Genomic DNA, 24,386 nt, shown 5'->3' on the forward strand with positions numbered 1-24,386 from the left:
GGAGAACTCTGGTTATTTTTAATGCAGCAAGTCACCATCATTCACTTAACAGTCCGGTTGTTTTAGCTGCCCAGAAAGCATGTCCCTACACACCACACACAGACAACGTGCTTAGACCTATGGTCCCATCAGAAACCCCTACCTGGGGAAACGTTTCTAAGCTCAGGGTCTACAAGTCATGAATTCTCATGTTACCTTCATTTCGGCATTGCGCAGAAAAGATAAGTCACAATCAAGGCCTCTCTCAATGAAGAAAAAAATACATTAAGTGTCTCAGGATACCAATTGGAGGATTTCATACATTGTTTGGCTATTATTAGAGTGATATTTTGCTTAGCAGATCAGAGGATATAATCATCAGATGATGCAGCCATGATTTGCAAAGCACTATTAAGGACTAATGAGATAAACAAGTTAAAATTTACATTTTGCTCCACTGATAAGGTTCATTGGCACACTTATCTCCAACACCATGGTTTGAATACTAAACCCACTTAATAACGCCTAGTAAAGCTTATTATAATGCTGGTTATTACAGTTTAACACCGCTCAAGCAGCATATTAGAATCGCATCCCTTAGAATTACTGGAGCTCTGAAGTCAAGTGTTGGGATCTGGAAATAAACACCTGTAGAGCTAACGCTGTGAGAAAGCACTAGCCTTCTGGGCCTTTCTCCTGACCCTTCCAAAAGCCCAAAGCCACAGTCTAAGAACTCAACAGGCAGACAAACATTGCTTGTTGCTGTGATTTCAACAGTGTGTGCCCATTTTACTGCAGTAACAGTAAGGATTAAATAGCAAGTATTTTTGTATCTGCAATGCATTATGTTACACTTGGTTTATACTCTCTAATCCCTAACACCAAAAGCAAAGCACTGAGGTACTGGCAAAATTAACAACAGAAGTTTGGAGACCGTATTTGTCTTTTACTCACCTTTTTCACCATATTCTGTCAAAAGCACACACAGTACTATAAAACAGCCACCACTTACTGAAAAGGACACTGAAAGTATAATTTAGGCCTTACACTACTCTGTATATTTTTATGCCACATCTATCTAACGTGAGCACTTAAATGGGCAACAACACAAGAGCACGAGGGTGATAACATTCCTTCCATTTTAATCTCCACAGCACATCTGCCCTGTGACAGCAATGGAAAGAAGGCAAGACAGGGGATAATTAAGTGCCATCTATCTATGGATCAACAGTAACCAGTGTCAGGACTCGCTTGTGCCAGTTCAAAAGGAGATGTTTAAGAGACACAGTTCCTCTGGGAAGCCACCATCCTAACCCAAGAACGGGACCACGAGGAGAGCCATGGAAGGTAAGGGATGGCACAGCATCCACCATTATCTTTTCAAAGCAAAATGCACAAAAGGAATGACAGCCAAAACAATAAGAACACTACAGATGAAACAACCCCACTTCTTATTTGTAAGGTAATATTCAAAAGCAAATATTCATTATGCTCGTGAAAGGCACTGCAGAGCTATCAGAATGTTTTCTTCTGTGGAGAAAAGTGAAAAGGCATTTAAGAGTGTGACAATAAAAGAAACTAGCTGAGCAAATCATGTGTGAAGCATTAAACGCAACTGCTTTTTGGAACACGCTTTTGTTCCTTTTCAATTTATCACCTGCTTTAAACGTTCAGCTTGTAATACAATCCATTCCACTTCCTCCAGCCTGGCTTTAAAATACAGGCATGCCATATTTCAGCAGTACATGCAAAGAAATGCAGCAGAGCTCAGAAACACAAGGTTAGGCACAGGGCTTGACATAAAGCATTCCTCTGCACCTACAGGCATCCCCAGGTAGGCACCGGCGTGTACCCAACTCCTTGCTGCAGCCAGGCACTGAAAGTGAGAAGGGGGCACTTCAGAGCTAGGCTCCTTTCCCCACATGCAGGAACATCTCCTTCCAACAGATGTGAACAGCTCTAGTGCTGCGTAACAGCCAGGCCAGAGGAGCTCCACCACTCTTCCAGCTACTGGCAGCTTAAATTGTGTCAGAAGAACAACCCGTGCACCTCACGTCGCTCTTATGGCACGCACCAGGTCCTGAAGCCGAGCGTTGGTAAAGGCTGGGCACTCAGAGGATCCCTCCCGACAACCTGTCTCGAAAATAAGATACTTGTGACTTCGGAAGTGCAGAGCCTTCAAGCCTCTTTCTCTAAGGGAAAACCCTGCCAGCCTGATCCCACAGGAGTTCCCCTCTCTACACAGTTTTTTCCCATAGGGGAGAAAATGCCTCTGTAGTCTTTTTCCTTCAATACATTACAGAAGACATAGCTTCTCCCAAGCTAGTTTACGCGTATGGATTGTTTACTAAAATAATAATCAGAGAAGCTGCTCCAATTACTCTTTCAGCTATGCTAATACTTGGTAGGTATTCTAAATCTAAATGCTTCAATATCTCCCTGCATCTATAAACAACAAATGTATCTAAAGCATATTGTATTTTTAAAAGGGAGACAGCCAGCAGCAGAGTATTCCCACAGGCAGCCTTGTCAGGAAAAGATATAAGTTGTAAATAATTAATTTTCCTAGGTTAACTTGAATTCCAGACTAACATTTGTGAGTCACAATGCCGTGGAAAGGCAACTACCAATTCTAGTTTGTATTCCTGTCCAGTCAGATTTACCTTATGTACAAGCACTGACAGCAAGAGTTTCACCATCTTGGAGAGGGGAAAAATAAAAAACGTTTATGCAAGTCCAGCAAAGACTCTTCTGTGAAATAAAAAGAACTCAGAAGTCTGTGCTCAGCTACTGCTGCAGGTTTGTTTTATTATTACTTCCAATTAGCGGGCCAAACACAGATACGTGCTGAGCACCGATTTCAGATTTCAGCACGCAGAGCCCTCCAGTATCACCTACCCTTTCTTGCAGAGCTACAAATGATTAAAGGTGTAATTCACTGTTTACTGAGCCTTTTCCCCTCTACATTACAGATGTTTGGCATGAAGGTTGGGGACAATTCTAAACAAAGGGGTGTGTGCATTGCAGCTAACTCCTCCTTTCAACACTGGTCATAAGTTTAGCAGTTCAACAAGTAAAGCTGCAAAAACATTACATAAAATACCATGATATTATAGGCTTACATTCAGTATTAGATAACACCTGTGGTTTGAAGTGACTGAAGTTTTAAATGGACAGTCGACTGATAAATCATGATGCCATACCCCACTTAAAAAAAATAAAACAAAAAATACATTCATAGAATGATACAACTCTTTTACTCACTCCTATTTGCTGCCTCAGAAGTGCTGGCAGCTCATTACTCATACAATCAGGAACAAACTGGCCTTCAGGACTAAACTTTATTGAAGGTAGTTGCTTTTCTCTGGAAATGGTCCACAAAATGGACAAGAAAACCATCAACCACATAAGAGATATAAACTTTATTAACATATTGCTTACATCAATTTTCTATCAAAGGAGAGATTTTTTTTTTTTTTTTGAGTAGCTCTCTATCTGTTGGTACCCATAAAAGTGACAGAAGAGCCCTTCACGCTTAGCTGTGCTTTCAAGCCACAGAACCAGATCCAATGCCCCAGGGAAATTCGTCTTCCGGGTCTGATTTTAAGTTCTTGTGCTTCTAGAATTGCCGTGACTCTGTGACCGAGAGCAAAGTTAATGGACCTCAGGATCCTATTTCCATTTATTTCAGTTAGCTGAATTTTTAGAGGATCAGAATACAGTTATATATTTCTTTATCATGGTTGTAATACAGCTTGATTATAAAGAAACAGGAGAAATGTTCTGCTCTGTACTTTACAATCAATAGATTATGTAGCTCAGTCAAAGAGCAGAAGGAATTACGAAAAAAGAAAGTAATCTTTAAACTATTAGTATTTTCAGAACAACTTTTCTTCCAGGTACACAGATTCCCACCTTCCAAATACAGCTAATAATGTCAGAGGCCCTGAGATTCATATGGTCAGAATGAATAATATTTACATTAAGCAAATGTATTGCCATAGTAACATAGACAACATCGAGCTATCTACCTGCCACAGCTCACTAAATTATTTAGCATGCCAATACTACAGTGACACTGTGTAAATGATCACATTCATTAGGAGGGGAGTAGGTGTTGAAAAACTAGATGTTAGACAGCTAGATTTGTGGCCATGAAAACAACAGCATGAGTGCAGAAGACAGAAGCAAAGAAGACGACCGCAGCCTGTAGCAAAACAACGCGCCCCGAAATGTTTCATTTAAGAAGCATGCAAAGCAGGGCAAAACATAGTCCCACTTACGGGACGTAATGCTGATCAGACATAATGGCCAGCACAAAATGCAATATTAATTATTTTCTGCATTACATTTTCAGGTTAATCATTGTATTAAATTAAGGTGCATCTTCCATTCCTAAAAGAGCGTTCTGTGCTGTGGAATTATGAGAGCCAGTGCGCATGAAATAGTGCACGTGAAGCAGCAGTAACTACGAGACGCTCTCAGAAATCTGTAGCTCTTCAATAGTCAACACATTTACAGTGAGCAGAGAGGTGCGGTATTCCAGGTGACAGCCTGCCCCGCACTCCCAAGAGGCAGATGATGGCAGGGATGACAGTGCTTTGTGGCTATCCTCAACCCAAGCTAAAGCAGTTTGGAAAACCCCAGCATCTCCTGCACTCTGGGTATTTCCCCTCATCATATGCAAGGACAGAATCAGTGACAGAACAGTAAAAAGAAGGGACAGATCGGGTCAGCTCTTGTGACCAGGTAGATTTCTTCCTGAGCTTTGGCAGCTGTAGCCCTTTCTTTTGTTCAGCACAAATCACATATTCATCTCTCTCTTTGAACTCAAAATAACCTAGAAAAAAAAAAAACTAAGCCTCATCACACAAAGATCCAGGCACAAACCTAATCCAGCCCAGCTCTAACCAACTCCTTTGCTCCTGATCTTTTTGATTCTTCACAGGCTCCACTTAAAGAATTTTCAATGCAAGAGAAAGCTCTGAATAATTCCTTCTACTATTTTTTCCTTGTTGTTTTATGGAAAATAAATCTGGCATACACCCTTCTCCACCCTCATGCTTGCATTATTACTCACTTGCATGGAAATGCCACCGAGTAAGTCTTACTTAAAGACATTTTTATAGTACTAGCCATAATCATAGCCAACCTAAAGATGATAGATTATTATAACAGAGACTCAGGTAGAATTTGGTCTTGAGAGACCAGCTTTTCAAAATATTGCTGTGTTTGGGCCATGCTACTCCCCAGTGAGACGCCTGCTTAAATAACAAGTGTGCTTTCTTAAGTTATTTTAAATAAGAATTATTCAAGAACTGACTTGAACCTCTGCAGGAGAATTGGAAAAGAGTACGGAAAGCAGCAACACAGTTGGAAAGCAGTTTTAGAAAGTGGCCTTATGGGATCTATTGATAAAATCCCGATTCCCTTCCTCTCCCTACAAAGTATTTCAGAGGCTCAGAATATATTCCATACTGTGAAGCAGTGCAACAAATTCTTGTTTCTGATCAAGTCTAACAATGAACTCACTGTCACATGAAAGAAATCCTCCCTAAATGTTCCATCTGCATAGCCTCAATCTTTCCTTCCATTACCAGCTGAATCTCATTTCTGAGATAAAATAGTCAAAGATACTCCCACCAAAGTAATTCTAAGATTTCCTTTCTGCCAAATAGAAGATGAAAATAAATAAGGTTTCCTTCTGCTTGTCAAAGATCCCCTCTCCTGCTGGAATCTGCTATAGGAACATAGGAATGTTTCTAAGCAACTTGAGCATCCAGCTGAAGTGGCTGGGGTAAGTCTTCGACAATGCAAGGTAAGAAGCACTCAGCACCTAGGAGAGGTATCCTAACGCTAACCTCAAATCCCACTGAGGCTGAATTTTCTCCTGCAACTTCTGTCTTTCAAGTTTACACCTGAAAGCACTAGACAACTAAGTCCTGCTACACAAACCACAATCAATTCTAATCATAAAAAACATCTTTTACTTTCAAGCCAACAGTGAGTAGATAAACCCAAAAAGTAACTGCAGTCCACAGGGATACTGACTTAACTTTATTAGATTTGGCTCAGCACTGCTAATACTGGATCCAAATTGTCTCCTCCAGAAAAAAAAACATTCAAGTAACAGCAACAAAACCCGCTTTACTCCAACACAAGGGTTTTACAAATCAGACATGGTACTGCTCCCAAACGAAGTCCGTACTTTTCCACAGTGCTGTACTCTGCTCTAACAAGTCTTCCCAGAAACAAACATCAGCAAGCGTGATAGAGCAGCTTTACACAAAGATCAGCTCCGAGCCAGCAGAACAAGGGCTAATAGCGACCGCAGGTGAAGCTGAGCTGTCTTCAGGCAGAACGGCTGCCTCAGTACAGAGCTTCCCAGAGCTTCCTCTTCCAGGAACACGTGTTCACAGTGGCTCCACACAGAGCCAGCAACCCTTTATTAATTTTGGCTCTGTTTCCTGCAAAACTGCTTGTACCATTACCAGGGACAAACTCACGTTGGAAACATTCAAGACGGATTTTCTGGAGTGCTGAGCCGCACCATGCCAGCTCTAGTGTACCTAAACTATTTTTGGATCTGCAGCATAGACAGCCCCCCATACAGATAATCCAGCCACATATAATTGTGAGTTGACTTTACATGTTTACGTTCAACATGAATTACAAATATTTTGCACAGTACAAATCATGAAATTCTATAACCAAACATAAACCCTACTGCACAATAGGCAACATATCCTTTTGGCTTTCCCAGTGATCAGATACAACAACTAAGTCAGTACAAAGAGTACCAGGTTCAGAAGAACAGCAAAATTTGTATCACTTAGAAGTATCGCTTATCTGTAAAAGACAACCTTGGAACAAAATGCTTTTGTTGTATAATAGATGGCTCAAAATAGATAACTTATTTTTTGGTGACTGTATGTACACAAGAAAATTTGACCCACTACAATGGTTTTTGCATCCAGATTGCAAATAGACCTATCATGCACATCCCCAGGTAAATTAAGTTGGACAGCTAAGAATTCATAACGGTACCCAATTTTAATTTCTGGATGACCAAACCTGTTCTGTGTCAGCAAGACAAATTTAGGGCTGCAGTGCATTACCAAGTACTCCTCTCCTACAGTTACACATGCATGCGTGTGTGTATATATGCTAAGTGCAACACACCTGAACAGTTCAGAAAGTATCCTGAGAAAAAGAACAAAGGTCAAAACAGAGTATTTCCCTGGCTCAGTTAAATTTAAAAGTTGGACTAAAGCACGTATAGGAACTGAATGGCAGCTCTACAGCAGCTTCCCACATTAAGGTTAACAAGCAGCAAGTAGGCTAGCTGACAAGGATATAATTGGCATTAAAGGCAGCAGCAGCACATCTAATTTCCAGTGCTACAGTTATTATCTCAAGGGTGCTTTGTTAACATTGACTGTACAAATAGAATATCTTACATCAGTGTTTTTACTTTCAGCATATTCAAGAATCCTGTGGCGCAATATGTCATTATCTCATACATTATTTTGATATGGGACTTAGTTTCACCCAGTGTGATGCATCCTGTTTACTTCAATGCCAACTTGATTCCCCTTTCTCAAAGTCGAATAGAAAAACTGTAAAAGGTTCATACTTATATTACTGTTGTCCTTCCTTCCTGGGTTCCCCTCCAGACCCAGTTTTTCAAGGCACAAAAAGTAACACATTCAAACATTAACTGCTCCAAAGCCCTTCAACCTGGAAAGTCAAAAAAAACAGAGACCACATGCTTAACATTGTCATCAAACTAATGTGGAGCCTCACTGCTCGCAGAGGTGAAATGTTTAAATGCCATGCTAGACCAAAGCCAAATCAGCGCTTTGCAGGACCGAGCCCCAAAAGAACAAGAAGCTGGGAAGAAAGAATCAAACCCAAGCCTTCTATGCAGTATGAAAGAACATGAACTGACGCAGGGTTAGCCTATATTTGATTGCAGTGTAGTTTGTTTGGTTTTATTCACTCATGTATCGGCAAGCCAAATTGGGCTCAGATAGGTCCTTGGACGTGGGGAGCTGCAGAGACTTTATGCTTAGTGGTTCCAAATCCACAAGGTGAAGTCAGAGCCAACAGGCAGAGCAAACCCCAAAACCAAGTATTTTTCATCCTCTTCTCTGTGTCTGAGTCCTCCAACTGCTTGATTTTAATGAAAGCACCAAAACTGCAGTTATGGAGATCACTTTGCCAAAGAACCATGTCACATCAGGCAAAAGAGGTAAGAGCTGATAGAGAGGGTTGTGTTTGTTTCTGAGGTGTTGTGGTGCCTAACTAAATGCTACTTGCATGAACATCCTAAGCGTTCAGATCAATCATCAAAGTCCACAGGAAACAACCAGTGCAAATATCTCCAGTTATACTGGGGTGTGGGGGCTGTTTTATTTTTAATACCCAAGAAAAACTCCTTCTGCTGTCCTCCTCAGCCAGGATGGGAACAGAACCTTTTGTACGGGAAAACACATTTAGCCAACAGCCTCTCTCACACTGGCAGCTGCTTTTATACGTAGCAGGGAGACTGAAGAGGCAGAGCAAAGCTGAGCAGTATCAGCTCAAGGCCAGGTCTTTAAAAGGAAGCAAGTATCTTCTCACTGTGCGTACCGCCACAACTCCCCAGGGCAATGAACTATGTCCCCTTCCCTCCCATCCTGCCTCCGCAGTGGAAAGGCATCTGTGATATGTTCTCTGACTGCCAGCAGCTTCCAGTCCTGACTCACTGAACAGCACTGCCGCCGACGTACTCTGCACATAACTCAGATCCTCTCTTCTAAGTCAGGATTTCTGCGTATCTGCATGCTCTTTCCACAATTCCCAGAGCAATGATCAGGCCAATTTTCCTGCAATAATTCCTGTATATCTAGAATAATGCTTTCAATTGTTCAATCATTTGGTGTCAGCCCGCTTCCTGCAGACAACCTGCCATATCGCTGAAGGTACTATGTGAATTATAAAAGAAAATAGGGAAATAGAGATGGGTAAAATTAAAGAGGTGCATAAAGGACTAGTCCAAGCAGAAATAAGTTCATTTTTTCCACCCAATTCCATTTAACATCATTCCTGCAGAACAGCATTTCATTTATCAGAAAAGCATAAATGGGAAGGAGATGGAAATAGCAGAACTGAATTAAACAAAATGAAGGTGTTGGTGGTTTTTTTTCAGACAAAAAAAGGATGGGAAAAATAAAGAAAAACTACAGGTGGAAAAGAGAAGATAGATTGCTCTCATTTGTATTGACAAACCACTAATCAACCTCTTCTGTACTGTACAGTAGTGCTTAAAAAAACAAACAACCTACTTCCACCACCAACCACACATATACATACCGGTACATGTACAAGCCAATATGTTTTGCTGTTAGGAGTCAAGTTGCTGCACAAATGACTTAATATGGAGGCAGATTTACTGTACAGGTCTTTCTAAATTCATGGTCAAATCCTACCTGCACCATATATAAAGCACGTGAAACTTGCACATAAAAGTGACAGTTTCAGATGTAGGCACCTGCAATAAAAACTGTACAACAACATACATACTAAATAAATCTTATGCCATTTATTTCCTTATTTTTAAAAGTAAAAACATGAAAAAACAGAAGAAAAAAACAGACGTGGGCTTACTTTACTATGCATTATTAAAATGCAAAGCACAGTAGCTTGTTAATTTTTCACTTGAAGTAACTGCATAACTTGTTTGGAAAATTATTCAGCAGAAAATATGTTCTAAAAACTCCACTCATTTCATTTCACCTTTCATCTTCTATCACCTACAAGTCAGGCTTCTATATGCAGTTTAATGAAAAGTAAAGTGCACAAATCCTTGAAGCCCAGATACAGAAGGAATGTGCTGTGAGCATCTGAGGTTCAGAACATCCCTTCTGAATTTGTCTTACTACAACAGATAAATATTTCGCCCCCCCCCCCAGTCATCACAGGAAGCTCAGAGAAGAAGCATGCAATCCCTTTCTATACATAATTGAGATATAAAGAAACGTTAGTATAAACATAGTATCTCAGAAGTTACTTTTAATCACACTAGAAACAAAATCCCAGCTTTCTATAAGTCAAGAAACATTTTCAATCTTCTTCACGTGTCCATGACAAGCATCATGGAGATAGATGGTGATAGATGAATGGCAATAGAATGATGATAGATTAAAAATAATGACAGATTCAGGAGTACGAGATGCTTTGAAGAGTACCTGAAATATAAACATAAGTGTAGGAACAAGAAAATAATTACCCATAAGACAACAGACTTCCCCAGGCACAGATTGATTTTCTGTGGACCCTCCCACTATTGAATGTGCAAGAATCAGGGTTGGGAAAGAATGCCAAGTCAGACTTGAGATAAATCAAAAATTCAACCACAACAGATGTGCATTTACCTAACCATGTTCTCCTGGCTCCCACAAAAGAGGTCTTCCAAAATTTCTTAACATCTAGGTCTGTAGCTGACGCTTGCTTACGGAGTCTAGGAGATGTGAAATGTGCATGCTAACCTCCTGTAAAAAAGGGGTGACTGGAAGATGAGAAATTTGGCTACTCTTTATATAAAATGCTAAACACCCTCCTGGGTAGCAATTTGGAGGGACTGAAGTTACCACCTAGCCACTTGCACAGGTGACTTCTTTTTCTTTGCTGCCTCCACTCAGGCTATGAGCATGTGAGGAGAGGGCAGGCAATGGCAACAGCTTATTCCTGACTTAGGTGAGTGGGAATTCTGCTCATAGGGATCAGCCATTCCAGCTGCTCCCCCACAGATAATTTTAAGACAATTATTCCATATTATGAAACGCACACTGCTTTTGTATGCTACTATAGCATTCTACGAGGTTCAAGAAAGAGGACATACTATAGTTTAAAAAAGAGATAAACAGGAAAAAAAAAATCACAACACAAACACTCTGTAATTTAATAGGAAGGCTTCTCCATTAGCTGTAACCATGAGCTAAGTAATTAGAAGCAGCCCTGCAGCTGGTTTGACTCCAGCTTAGTAGAAGACCTCCCCTATTCTGGAATGAGTTGTTTGCTATCTGCTTTCCACTGTTCATGAAGCACCCTCGGGGTAAGCTGCACAGCACTCAGCAGCAGTCCCCACACAAGGTCTGATGACATCTCTATATTCTGGCCATTTCCCACACTGAAGTTGGCCTTGCCCAGTTTCATAATCTCTTTAACACAACAGCTACTGGTAAGATGTGGAGGAATCACAAGTGGTGCTAGGAAATTAGCCATTGACAGAACTGAATTTTAATCTAATGAGATAAAACAAGATTCCAGTTAGAGGCCAATACTGTTCAACATCTCGTTAATGAGTGCAGTACCAGAGTGCACTCCCATGCTGGTTTGTGGAAATTACAGAAATGGGAGGAGTAGCTGATAGATTAGATAGCTGTGATACCGTTCACAGATCTCAGCAGGCAGAAGGAATGATCTGAGAGGACACTCACAAAGTTCAATATGCAAAGCCGTGCACCTGGGGAGGAATCGCTCCAGGCACAAGCACGCACTGGGGACTAACCAGCTAGAAAGCAGCCTGGCACAAGACGCAGAGACCTGGCAGACAACAGGCAGACCATAAACCAGCTATGTGTTCTTGCTGCGAGGCTGACACACAGCCATTGCTGCGTCCCTCTTGACCGGCAGCAGGAGGAGTAGGATTGCCAGCAGATCCAGGGCAGCTGGACAGGATGACCTCCAGAGGCGTTTGCCAGCCTCAGCTGTGCTGCTGTTCTGGGAAGAGACAGGAGAAGGAAGAAGAAAGGCCAGCACCATCGAGGCTCAGCTTCAATCCAAAAGCAAGAGACTCTCCTCATACCAGACATTTTGCTCATCTCTGACTACACCAGTTGCAAACGCAAACTGCTGTTGCTCTTATTAAAAGCTAATAAGACTACTAGCTACAAAAAATTATCTAATAGTGCTTGCACAGCAGTTTGGCTTATTTTATTTAGAACAGCAGAGCACTGCTCCACACACCACACCTCCAGTGCTCTAAGGCAGTACAACTGTGACTACCCTCTCAGCAGTCAGAAAAGCAGCAGAATGATACCAAACACCTTGAGACCAGGCCCCTTCGCTTCTCATCTGCAACCAGTCTGAAGAGGGCGTATTACACTGGAGAGAAAGAAAAAGGGAAACTGCTTCTAAAACTCTTGACCCTGGACTGCACCTCTAGAGAGGTGTCACATGAAGACATGCCTTGGCCAGACACAAAGCTCACATTGTTTCAGAACACTGAGGAACTTATTAGGGAAGCTAGTGGTAATATGGTAAATTAAACATGCTACGAGGGAACATACAAACTCAGTTCTCTTATTAGTAATATGCTAATCTATATATTCTAAAACAACGCTTGAAAATATAGAACATGCATTTACATGACTTGCTCAGTTCGTATTTCAGAAGACAGAAATAGATAAATTTCTATGCATCACTTCAGGAGATTTTCCAGAATACTTGCTTGTAAGATAGTCGTGCAAACAATCCAAACATTTCCATTATAAAAGAAAAACAAAACATTCATAAAAGAGCATCAATAACTGCTCAGGGCTTGCTGTTGGTTTTTGTTTGCCTTTTTTTTTTTTTCCTCCCCAGTTTCAGGAAAAGTCAGAAATTCTGAACAAGGTCATTCATGATACTGCTTCAGCTGCTGCCTTGCCTTTCAAAAGCACCAGACCAGTTTTTCTTGTTTCTTTTCCAAACGCAGTGGGACAATAGCTTCATCTCCCCGATTAACTACTGTGGGGCACTCAGCTCTAGGCAATTGGCTTACCCCGCACAAGCACTTATTACTACCCTCCTACTTGTTTATATTTCTCAAGACACAGCATATTAGATCTTCAACTGTAGTTGCTTTCTACATGTTCATTCCGCTGGGTTTGTCTCACTGGATTTCTTCAACTGTGTCTCATTAAAGTCTGATTATTTTTCCCCTCTGTATGCCATGTTGACTTGCAGCGACATTAACCAATGAAAGTAGAATCCAGCCCCACAGCCTTAAGATGTAAGAGACACCACAGCTTTCTAGGCTATGAATTTTAATGTTCAAATATTAACAGTTTGTCTTAATCTCAGTTCTACCCTTCTAGGACAAAACAGTTTAGAGAGAGTTTCTGGTGGAATTTTTACTAAAATGTATCTCCAAAGGATGAGATGAGCCAGTAAAACAACTCATGGTTCCCAAGAGAGCGAGGTCCTTCCCCTTGTGCCACATCCGTAGCACATTTGTTTTGTGCATGGAAGTGCACTTGGTCAATCCTGAGCTGATTCAGTTTACCAAACTATCAGAAGCAAACCCTGGAGAAAATAAAAATGGACAGTTTCCTGATCAGTGGGGCTGTGAAGCTCCCACCTCTGACAGAGGCTAGAGCACCTCTGCTGCTCCTGGGACTATTCCCTAATTTTTTATTACCATAGTTGTATATTTAGAGCCCTTCCAGAGTGGAATGCTGAGGATTTACACTTCCACACCCTTCCGTTTCTCACTGAGCCAGTCATTAAACACAGGTTAATTCTTCTGAAATAACATTACAAAAATTCAAATTTCTCAGCAGTAAACATTTCAACATGTTCAAAATGCCAGGAGACACTAGATCCCTGTTCACACTTCATTCAGAACTGACCAAATGCAAAAGAAATATTCCCTGGCCTGATACCCACTGTGTCCCTGGTAAGGGACACAAACTGATACAGGATATGTATGGAAATATAACATAAAATGCTAGCAGAATTAGACACACAAAAAAAAAAGAACTTACTGGCCAAGAGATACATTCCTAGGAATGTTCAGAGAAGCAAACATGTTCAGTATATCTAATAAAATAGTAAGAATTCCTTATTTTATTAAAATAAACTTTTCACATCCTTGACTCTTCTGGCACTGATAGAAGTCTCTTTCTTCAAATACCTCTTTCATGCTTTATTTCCCCGAGATTACTCCCCCGTAACCTTCAGCTCTGCTCTTGGACAATTCCAAGCTAGTAACACCCTTTGAGGCCAGCAGATTCTTCTGCAGACCCTCTAACACGCCCCAGGAAATTAACACCCAGAAATTAACGGTAGGTCTGTATATCTCCCCACACAGTCACAAAGAAGTCTAAGAGAGGATATAGAAACTTCCTCATCTATTCTATTCCATCCTCAAAGATCCTTGGTATGGAGGGAACTGATTCCAAAAGCACCTACCGTGACTCCAGTAGAAAGACTCCAGTACCCACCTTAAAATGCTATTTTCTGTTCAGCTGACACACCCTTGAAAGGGAGAACAGACTGATAAGGTTACAGCCTTCCCACAAGGGGAGAAGCAGAAAAGTAAGTTGCTCCTTTCAGGCAAATGCGTTTTTGAATTGCTTCTGTGATGACAGCTATCAGTGCCACCTACCTACCACATCAAAATAAAGTTTCAATCTTGCCATTCACAAATAGCAGAAAGTTATGCTGAAGTTTCTAAGCCATTTCCAGAACAGGAGTAGATATTTCAATTATTTTGGCTTTTGAAAGTTTTTTTCCATGTCGTGACCTTCATAACGCTTAGAACTGAAAGATCGCCTTGGCCATCAAGTCCAGTCAATTTATAATTTATAATCCCCTTGATAAATTAATCAAGCTCTAGATTTTTAATATTCTCTTACCTTCACTGAAGATACTATGGCATCTTCAAAGCAGTGAAATATTAGTCCGCACAGATTTTCTAGTATCATACCGTTGCCTACTTACTAGTATCACCCATAGAATCAGGGAACTGTCAGAGAGTTTTATGAGTTTTGCTTAAATGAGGAGACAAGTAATTGTAATCTTTAAAAATCGTACAGTAAGACAAATTTTCAAGTTACTGAATTCACAAGGAAAAGCTACATTACCACAGCCTCTTCAAAAGATTAATTTTCTTAGTTGCAGCTGGTTGCTCAAGGGTACACCTGAACAATTGGTTCATGAGGCTAAAATGAATGCTTCTCTCCAGCACATCCTACAACATCAGTACTCTGCTGCTAGACTGCTTGTGTACAAAAAGTTTATCTTGCATAGGCCACTTGAGAATTTACAACATTTACAACATTTTACCAATTAGGAATCTAATTTCAACACACGAGGGGAACAAACTCAACTCAAACAAAGGTTACAAGGACTTGAAAACAACCAGCAAAACTAGGAGTTACTAAATATCAACGTTTTGAGATTGAAAATTATTTTTAATTGTTACCTGTCTTCTCAGCGTAACTGGGTAGCCAGTAGGTGTGAAGAACAGCTATGAAGTGAAAGAAACACTACTGAAGAAAATCAATATTAACTGGTGATTACCAAGTTATTTTCCAGTATCCCTTTTTATATCTGGAGGATCAAAGAACTTCAGAAAGCAATCAAATTCTAATTATACAGTGATTAAACCTGACAAACATCAACTGTCTTGCACTGAAACAAAACATTTATACATTCCTTGGAATGTAAATTCAAATGTCAGAAAAGTAAATCCCAGAGCAGTACCACTCGAGTCAATGAGTTACACTAATTTTACCTGTGAGAATACAGATTTGGGTCAAAATTACAAAATCATTTTGAGTTAGCCTCATTCAGCAGTATGGTATTCACCAACTATTCCCCCATTAGCAAAAAGATTTCCTGCCTCTTCAATATAACATTCCTGTTCAAAGGGAGGCAAAAACCCCATATGTTTCACAAAAAAAACATCCATGCAAGCCAGTTTAAAGGTTTCAGAACCTGAGGCTGAAGCAGTCAGCTGCACACCTTCATAATATATGGAAATGGCCTACAACAAAGCAGCCTCTGTGTCAGACACACTGCTGCACTTCACTGGTAATGAAGACCAAGCTTTCAGATTGAATGGACATAAAAAGGATATTACAAGAAATCATTTTGCAAACTGCATGCTGCTTCTAGCAACTGGCGCCCCACAGGAATATTTCATGTTTATCTAATCACTTCCATCTTCTCTTGGTTAAGATAAGCCACAGTTCATTTTAGTTAATAGAGCCACAGAAGTAGGATGAAACAAGTATTCTGCTTAGCCTGCATTTTGTAAACTTGCGCACGCATGTGCCAATGAAATCAAATTAATTTGATATTTTTTCGGCTTTGAACCTCATGCACTGCCAGCAAACCATGCTAATCTAATCTGGGTGGTAGAAAAAAAAGTCTTTCTCCAAAATTCCCTCTCAGTAATGTTATACTTACAATGTCCAAATCTTTGTTCTAAGGGGCTTACAATAAAAACAATACTTGATGTAAATTTTACATTTCAACTTAATATGAAATTAAGACACCAAATACTGCTTTCAAAAGCCCAACAGTATGTTTTAAGCAGGTGACATTAAATTTTCATTTAGACAATTCTATTTCTAGCAAAGCAGAGTTTAAAAACTTATTCCAGAATCCAGTGCCATAAATGACAATGTATACCCACAGCCCTGAAGCATACACTAAAGCAGAGGTGAAAAGTCCTTAAAAAAAAAATAAACAGAACATATTAAACGTGATTCAAATGTCTACAGCTTTGATCCTGCATTCTCCCCTCTCTGGATATCTCCATTTGCTGCCTCTGTTCCAGCACCAGTGTTAATTTGTGACTCAAACAATAGAACTCATTGTTACAGGCCACAGAAGGTACCAAAAGCATACATGATTTCTAAAAGTAATTAGTCAAATTCATTAAAAAAAAAAAAAAGAGAGAGAAGAAGAGAACTTAAAGAACAGAAGAACTATTGCTTTTGATTAAATAAGCACATGGCTAGAGATACTTCTACATGCTTGCACTATTCACTATTGCCCCCACGCACCTGTGACCCGAAAATACCACTGTGCTGAACTGATCTGTGACCCCCGCCAGTACAGATGCTGCTGAGCTCTCTGCTCAGTTGCAGGTATGAGTACACGCAGGTGGAACCCAAACCTGATCAACAGGAAAATGTGCTGAATTGCACGAACGCTATGCCCTCTCTGGTTTCACCTCAGAACACCACTCCTGAGACACTGCCCTGGGAGACCCAGCTCTGTGCTTGTGCAGCAAACCTTCCACCAGACCTCTGCCCCTTCTTTCCAGTGCCATAAACCCGTCACCTCCTGCTTAAGGACAGTTCAACCTAAAAAGCCACCCTGGTCCTGCACTGGTGTGTACAGAACGAATGCATTGAACATCATTACCTCCACTGCTTGCCTGATAAACAAGAAGTTTGTCTGACAACAGCTCCAGAAAGGCTTCTCTGGTGTTTTTCTGTTCAGCCTGTTCAGATTCTCAGACTGCAGAAAGAAAATCAAAATCAAATCCACGTTTGGAAAAATGAAGTCAGCTCTACCTGAAAATTCTCTTTATTTAAAAAAATATGGATAAGCAAGAACAATGATGAATGGGAAAACATCATGTTAACTGAGCATCTGATCTTTAAAGATTTTTTTCATTTTTGTTATAGCATGACTTCTCCACGTAGTTTTCCAAAGCTGTCATCGCAATGGTTGTTCTTCTTCCAAAATAAACATAAAATTACTAAATCACTATGTTTACAATTCTCACTTGCATTATGAAAATCAGACACACACTTTTTTTTTTTTGGAATATCATTAAAAGCTCTTCATTTCTAGGTCTGAACTTCGCAGATCTCAACTGCTCAAAATGACCACAAATTCCCTTAGTGCTGCTTCGAACTTACAAAAACTCCTTAATTCAAAGTGGTCACCAATTTCCTTTGGTTTAGTACCAACCACAATTTCCACTAAGTTAGTACCAAAATAAAGCCAATCCTGGAAAGATAACTACTTATTACTTCTATTTCAATATGACCGAAGTTGAGAAAAATAGCTGTTGCTACTACCAGAAACCTAGTCTTACTTTTCCATTTCATCTTGCCAGTGTCCTGTCCCGCCTATCATTACACACCGCTACCTTCACTGTACTGTGCATAAACTCTTCAGGACAAAATAATGGACTTACCTAATTAGACTTGAGACACGAGTAATGTCAAATAAGTCAAGATGGTTGGACAAAACATTCTTTTTGACACACCCTGAAACTCCGGAATGAATAGCCCTGATTACGTGATACACACACAAGTTTTTTTTCCTTGTTTGTCTTGAACTGAGAAAGAGTGTGTGCCTTACACATTACTAAAGTAATGCGCACGCCTTTATGCTTCTCCCAGCTTCCAGATAAACGCATCCTTCATGGACCTATCCCTCAGCACCACAGTAAGAGCAAATTCATACACTGGGTTATAGTGATGGAAGATAAAAAATAAGAACTATTTAAATCATTTATAGCACATCGTTGGCTCCTAAAAAAGGCCATACCAAGTAGCCTGCAAATAGGAATCCTATGAAAGTGTAAAATCTAAGTTATGTATTAGCTCTTTTCTATTAACATTTTGTGAAGCTCAAGGCAGTTTAAAAATTACCTACATCAGTAAAACAGAATCTTCACCTGTAACACTCATTTCACATAACTGTTAAAAAACAAATTTTTCACTGGATTGCTCCAATGATCCAATTCACTGCTGGAAGAAAATACTCCCTCCCCACAAGGCTAAATCTTCATAAATTTTCTACCTTTTTTTTTTTTTTTTTTTAAATCAGAACTCAAAGCCTTACAAATCTTTCACCAGGAAAAAAAGGAAAAAACAAACTGGAAGAATTTAGCTGAAAGGAAGCTTTATCCTAATATCCTGCATACAAACTAAGTAACTTTAAAGGTGTTTTAAGTGTTTTGTGTCTTTTCCATTCTGAAATTCCAACCTGGACTTAGGAAAGATTTCCTTAAAGAAGTTTACTTGAAAACAAAAATACATGGAAACACTCATTTCAAATGCATTAATATTTTCTGATTATCAACTGGTACTGAAACCTTTATCATGGATACACTTAAACTAGACACTCAAGCTCTTAAGTTAATGAAAAAAAGATTCCAATTTCTTGCTATCGTTAGCTAAACCAGGAAGAACTCAAACATATTAGTATAACTGATGACTTGAGCCAACACAGTAGGAACTACAGCAAGTTCATATTAGTTCTAGTCACTCTCTACCATCAGTGACTGTGTTGCCTGCTTATAAACCTAACTAGATTTTAAGTCAGGTAAGGAAGAAACAAGTCACTGAAAGCTCTATGCCTGCTATAAATGAATTTACAGAATGAGACTGGAATACACTCTAAACAGGTTTTGGTCCTTTGTTTTCTATCAGGAAAACCGACTGGCCTCAATTCTAACAATGACAGCCCACCCGGAGAACAACTCTTACCTACAGCAACTGATTGAGAAACAGTCACTTCGGAAATCAAGAGCTTCCATACAGCCACAAAGACATAGATTAGCTGCAGCTCAGTCCATGTAAAAGTTGACACTCCTTCCATTTTGGAGGTAGTGCCATCTGTGCTGGGAACACGTAGTTCTTCTAGACAAACACCCTGCTGTGGCTGAGCCTCTGGAAAAGGCTTGACATTCAGATACATTTTTATAATTTGCATTTAATAAAAACAGGTTTACAGCCCTGTCAGAACTGCCAATTAATTCCTTCAGACAATGAAAACCAGAACAGATTAAATGCTTAACTTGTCAAGCATCATTGTTTCTACAACCCCCAGTTTCATAAAGATACTTTCATATGATACTTTGGGAACTCATACAATATATTGCACAGAAACAAGCTGTTTCCCTAGCTGTTGCAGAGCAGCAGAGCTTAGTATAAGAAGAATCTTTCCTTTCCAGTCTGACAAAGCAGAAACCTCCCATTCACAGGTGCGCACAAACTACATCAAGCACGAGGTGCAAGAATGACTGACTATGCTGTATTACAGGGAAGAACAAGACCAAACACATGCTACATCAAAAAGTGATGAAAGATGATGTTCATTTTCATAAAGCAAGTGTTAGGAGTTTTACGAAGAACAAACAGGACACGAGAGTTTACATTATCTACCAGCTGTTCCTATCCTTTCTAATCAGTTTCAAAGAAAACCCGAGTATATAAAAAGCAGGAACTAGTGATCATTTTAAAATATCACTTCACATTAGTTCTCCTTTATGACATTATCTGAATGGCATGAATGGACTACCTAGCATGACTAACACAGATCTGGAAACCAAACATACTGACGAATGTCAAGCTTGTCTGTACTAATCCCAATCTCATTTACCTCCCACACATTGGGCTCGCTCCCGCCATCTAACTTCGCTTCTCTTATCCACACAAGTTTCTTATTCCAATCTTGCAATTAACATCCACATCTCCTCCCCAAATGGTGCCAACTTTTCTATGAAACGTTCAAGCTACACAGACCACACCCCCGTCTATGCTCTTTGATCAGCTCTTTTTGCAGACTGAGAAGTTCCACTTGGGGAGGCAACTCACATATCCAGCCCTTTCCACCTCGTAAAGCAGCTTATCTCATAAAAAAGGCACATGCACAATGTTGCAGCAAGAACCGAATGACACTCCTACTTGTAGATCAGGTCGGGGAGACATTTATCTGAATTTTCATCTGTCTGTTGACTAGTTTCACTGCACAGAAAGGTGAAGTAAGACAGCACAATGATGAACTGAAGTCTAGTAGTCTCTGCCCCTTAATCTGTTTTCATAGTAAGAGGATTTCTAAAGTTTGTGTGCTCATTTTTTAAGTAGAGATGGAGATGACAAGTCTTTCCTCCTTCAACTCTTTGGGTATCTTACAGTATACCTGTTAGAGACGAAAAAACTGCACACATTCTTCTCATGAGGAGCTTTTCAACTATTTTATATCCCATGGCCCAAATGACAAGGAGCTACTCTGAAAAGAAAAAAAGAGGAATCATTCCAACTCAAGAAAATCCTGGTATATAGTCTTGTGTTCTCATCCGTGTGCCACTGGTAATCTATGACCTACATAAACACTATATAGGTCACAAAGTATTGCTCTCCAGAAGTCTGCAGGGCACTGAGAAACAGCTGAAGTGCATTTGATAATTGCCATATATTGATTTCACATGTTAGCAATTACTGTGGTTGCCATAGGAATATTATGCAACCGTCACCCTGTGGAGGATACTGTATAGGTGTGAACAAGAAGAGAAATGATTCAGTGCACACAGACAGGATGTTCCAGAACTCACATTACCTAAATGCAGCTCAGTGCTACTGGAACCTTCACCTGGCATTGTAAATAAAATTGAAGTCTCAAGCCCACTTTTCAGAGGAGTTGTGTCCACAGAGCAAAAATCTATCATGACAGCCAGTATTCCAAACTGAGACCTCATACTTCAGCAGACTTCTATTACACATAACTTATTAAACACATACACTTCACCTGCAATTAATGTGTCTACAGCAAAGAACATCTTGTTTTGGTAGCTGTTCTGCTTGGCAGACAAGCTGGATTTAAAGTTCCTCCAGCTGCATTCTGCTTTCCACTACAGACAATGAAAGGGGAAGAAATTAGTGAAGTGAAAGTTATCCTTCTCTATTAATACAAAATAACTGCCCAACAATTGAATGAAATCTGGCAGCGTAACAACTGAGAGGGCCAACAAAAATCATTATGAGAACAAGCCTTCTGATAATATACCCTCAGGTCAGATAGAAGAGAAGCAGTAGCGATGAACTGTATTCTGCAGCATGAGACAGTCCACACAGACAAGTCCAGTGGTTTCAGGCTTTTCCACCATCACCTTGGTGAGAAACCCCTGAAAGCACTGGAACCATCATCAGTTATGTGCTCGCTGCACTGTGGAAGCAATCCATATTTCCCTTGCTTGCTGCCACCCACCCATCCCCACTGCTCTTCGAAAACACTTGCGTGCCACACACTGAGCCTGTCCGGGGCAATTAAGAAACCATTCTGGCTAAAAACTAACCATGGAGAAAGAGATAAATAAATACATAACTGCAGTAGACCAATCAAGGTCATTTCACAGCTACAAGCTGCACCGACGAAATGCAAAATCAGAAAGGAGTGAGTGGTGTGACACTGAATGCTAAAGCTGGCCACGCTGCCAAAAAGCTGATCACAAAACTCAATTATTCAGACAGGAAATGCATCATAACAACATCTTGTTAAACAAGCTAGGTGCACGCAAAGGAGAAGGAGAAATCCACACATTTCTGTTAACACTAGAGTCATTTATATTAAATTCATATTTGACATCTAACAAGGCCGCACACATACAAGAAAATGCAAGTATGAAAAGGGTGTCTATTCATTTATACAGTGCTTAGCATTCAGAATGGATTTTACAGACATCCTGCTAACCTGTCTGGCAGAAAATCCTCCAGACAACACAAATTAATTCCAAACAGGGAGGCTGTCAGTTTTTCCCTCTTATAAGCAAGGAGCTAGAATTGTGAAATAGCTTTCAGCATGCTGTTTTAAGGAAACATGCAGAAGTTAAAAAGGTATACATCATGGGAGGAAAAAAAATTATTTTGCGTTAAGTACAATTTTTGGACAAGAACTCATAGTTCAAACTGGCTGCAATGGAAGTAGACCCGCAGTTTCTAAGAACATTCTGAAACAGCTCTCTCATCAGAGTATCGTGAACAAAACCACTCCAATATAAAGAGCTAATGAGAAGACACTATCAGTTTATATAGCAGAAATAAAACATGATTTCAGTACAGACTAGACTAGAAAACCCAACAGATCCCTTACTGTTTTATGCTCCAGAATTTTAGTGCAGATCATACCAGGTTTATGCAGAGGCAACTAGAAATCTAGTAACAATATTTTAGCATCTTTTTCCCCTTTATTAAAACAAAGGGGTCATCTTCAAAACCAGCCCATTTTCTCTAGCAAGATGATATTACGGCAAATCTGTCTACCCTCCAGATCATCTCCAAAACCTTTCCTGCCGGCACCCTTAATGCAATTCCTAATCTGGCCTGTGCCTCCAAAATAAAAGAAAGGAAAATATATACCTCATACCAACATGGAACCACTTTACTCTGGAAACTATTACGATCTAATGTTGTTGGTTGTGAAAGTTTTTTTGGCAGTTCTTTGTTGTTGTTAGTTTGGTTTGGGGAGCTTTGCTTTCAAAGACATTCCTCATCCAGAATCACAAGCTTGAAATTGCAAATGGGTACAGGGGACTGTAAACATAGTCAATGAAGAACATGGTCATACGAGGAATAATCACATTTCTGAGCTGGCTAGTGCATGTTTTCAACTTTATGCTTAATACAGTATTAGGCATATTTAAGAGTGGTGCCATATTATCCTAACATATTCAATGTTTCAGCTTCAAAGTACTGCAGGACTGACTCAATAAATCTTTGTTTTCTCTACTGAGGCAGTAAAGCAAGATGCAAAGGTCTGTTCTTTTGTAGTCTACAAAAGCTTGATTTCTCTGTGATATACAGTCACAGTGTGCAGGCATTAAAGAGAAGGCATTAAGAACACAGAAAAATTCTCTGAACACAAATATGTAAAAAAATCTACATCTGAATCCTTAACATTGAGCTACAGTAACTTTCCACAACCTAAGTGCCTCTAGTTTTCCAATTAATTTAAAACCAACCAAACAAAACACACAAATACACACCTTAGACGTAGAGGGCACCAGGAGACTCAGTGTAGCATATGAAATCGGAAGAATCTGTATTACTTCAAGAAATTCTAATTCCCAATCAGCTTCTTTTTTTCTTGCCATAAAAAAGCCGTAATTAAATTTTAAAAGCACAGTTACAATTAAACAGAGAGCTTCCTGTACTCATAGCTCAGAAGAGTCATATTAATCACTCAATATTGCCAGAGTGTACTTGTCACCAGCTCTTATTCACCTCCAGACAAAATTCACTACTGGCAGGTAGAAAATAATACATCCTTATCTCCAGAGAGCACTGACATTTGGATCTCATTCTAGGCACAGATAAACCATTCCTGCCAAGTACAGTCTTGCCTTCTGTAACATTTTTGGAAGAACAAGGATTTTGCTTTTGCACCAAATACACGGCTTTGTAAAAGCAAGCAAATGAAACCACACACCAAGTAAGAAATAATACACATCTGCATTCTCTATTGTAAATTGGTAGGGAAGAGAACATGCAAGTTTCCACCTTCTAATTTCTGAAAACTGGGACAAATGAGGAAGATATGAAATGGTGGAAGAAATGATAAAAAAAAAAAAAAAGTTAAAAACACACATATACATAATCACCTGTTTGGTTAGCCCGAAATTCTATCCTCACTGAAATCTGTGGAAAGGGATCTAAAAATTTTAGAACACAAAAATAGTTAACTCATAGTAGTAACATTCATGAATTAAAATGCTTAATTCTATATCTTGAGAACATCAGCATCATTGTGACAGAAGACAGTTTTCAGTGCTCTTTCAAGCCACAGCAGAGTCCATCAAACTTCCTCTTAATAGGAAGGATACGGGACATCCTCAGAATGGCAAA

General features: G+C 39.8%; 1 protein-coding gene across 22 annotated transcripts in view; it reads right to left on the bottom strand.

The window, feature by feature from the left end:
* FHIP1A (FHF complex subunit HOOK interacting protein 1A) overlaps positions 1–24,386 on the bottom strand; it is a 95,880-nt gene that overhangs the window by 60,412 nt on the left and 11,082 nt on the right. For 3 of the 22 annotated variants that reach the window (XR_013950204.1, XR_013950205.1, XM_080589401.1), the window contains exon 1: positions 7,616–7,639. The exons of 10 other annotated variants lie outside the window; for them this stretch is intronic. The gene's annotated coding sequence lies outside the window, so the exon portion shown is untranslated. Of the gene's footprint in view, positions 1–7,615; positions 7,720–15,214; positions 15,239–16,805; positions 17,134–17,169; positions 17,266–20,688; positions 21,392–24,142; positions 24,194–24,386 lie in introns of those variants that run through there. 9 more of the 22 variants (XM_080589407.1, XM_080589404.1, XM_080589403.1 and 6 more) reach the window with 7 other exon arrangements.

Source organism: Anser brachyrhynchus (assembly GCF_964034855.1).
Source record: "Anser brachyrhynchus genome assembly, chromosome: 4".
In the NCBI taxonomy this organism is placed as follows: domain Eukaryota; kingdom Metazoa; phylum Chordata; class Aves; order Anseriformes; family Anatidae; genus Anser; species Anser brachyrhynchus.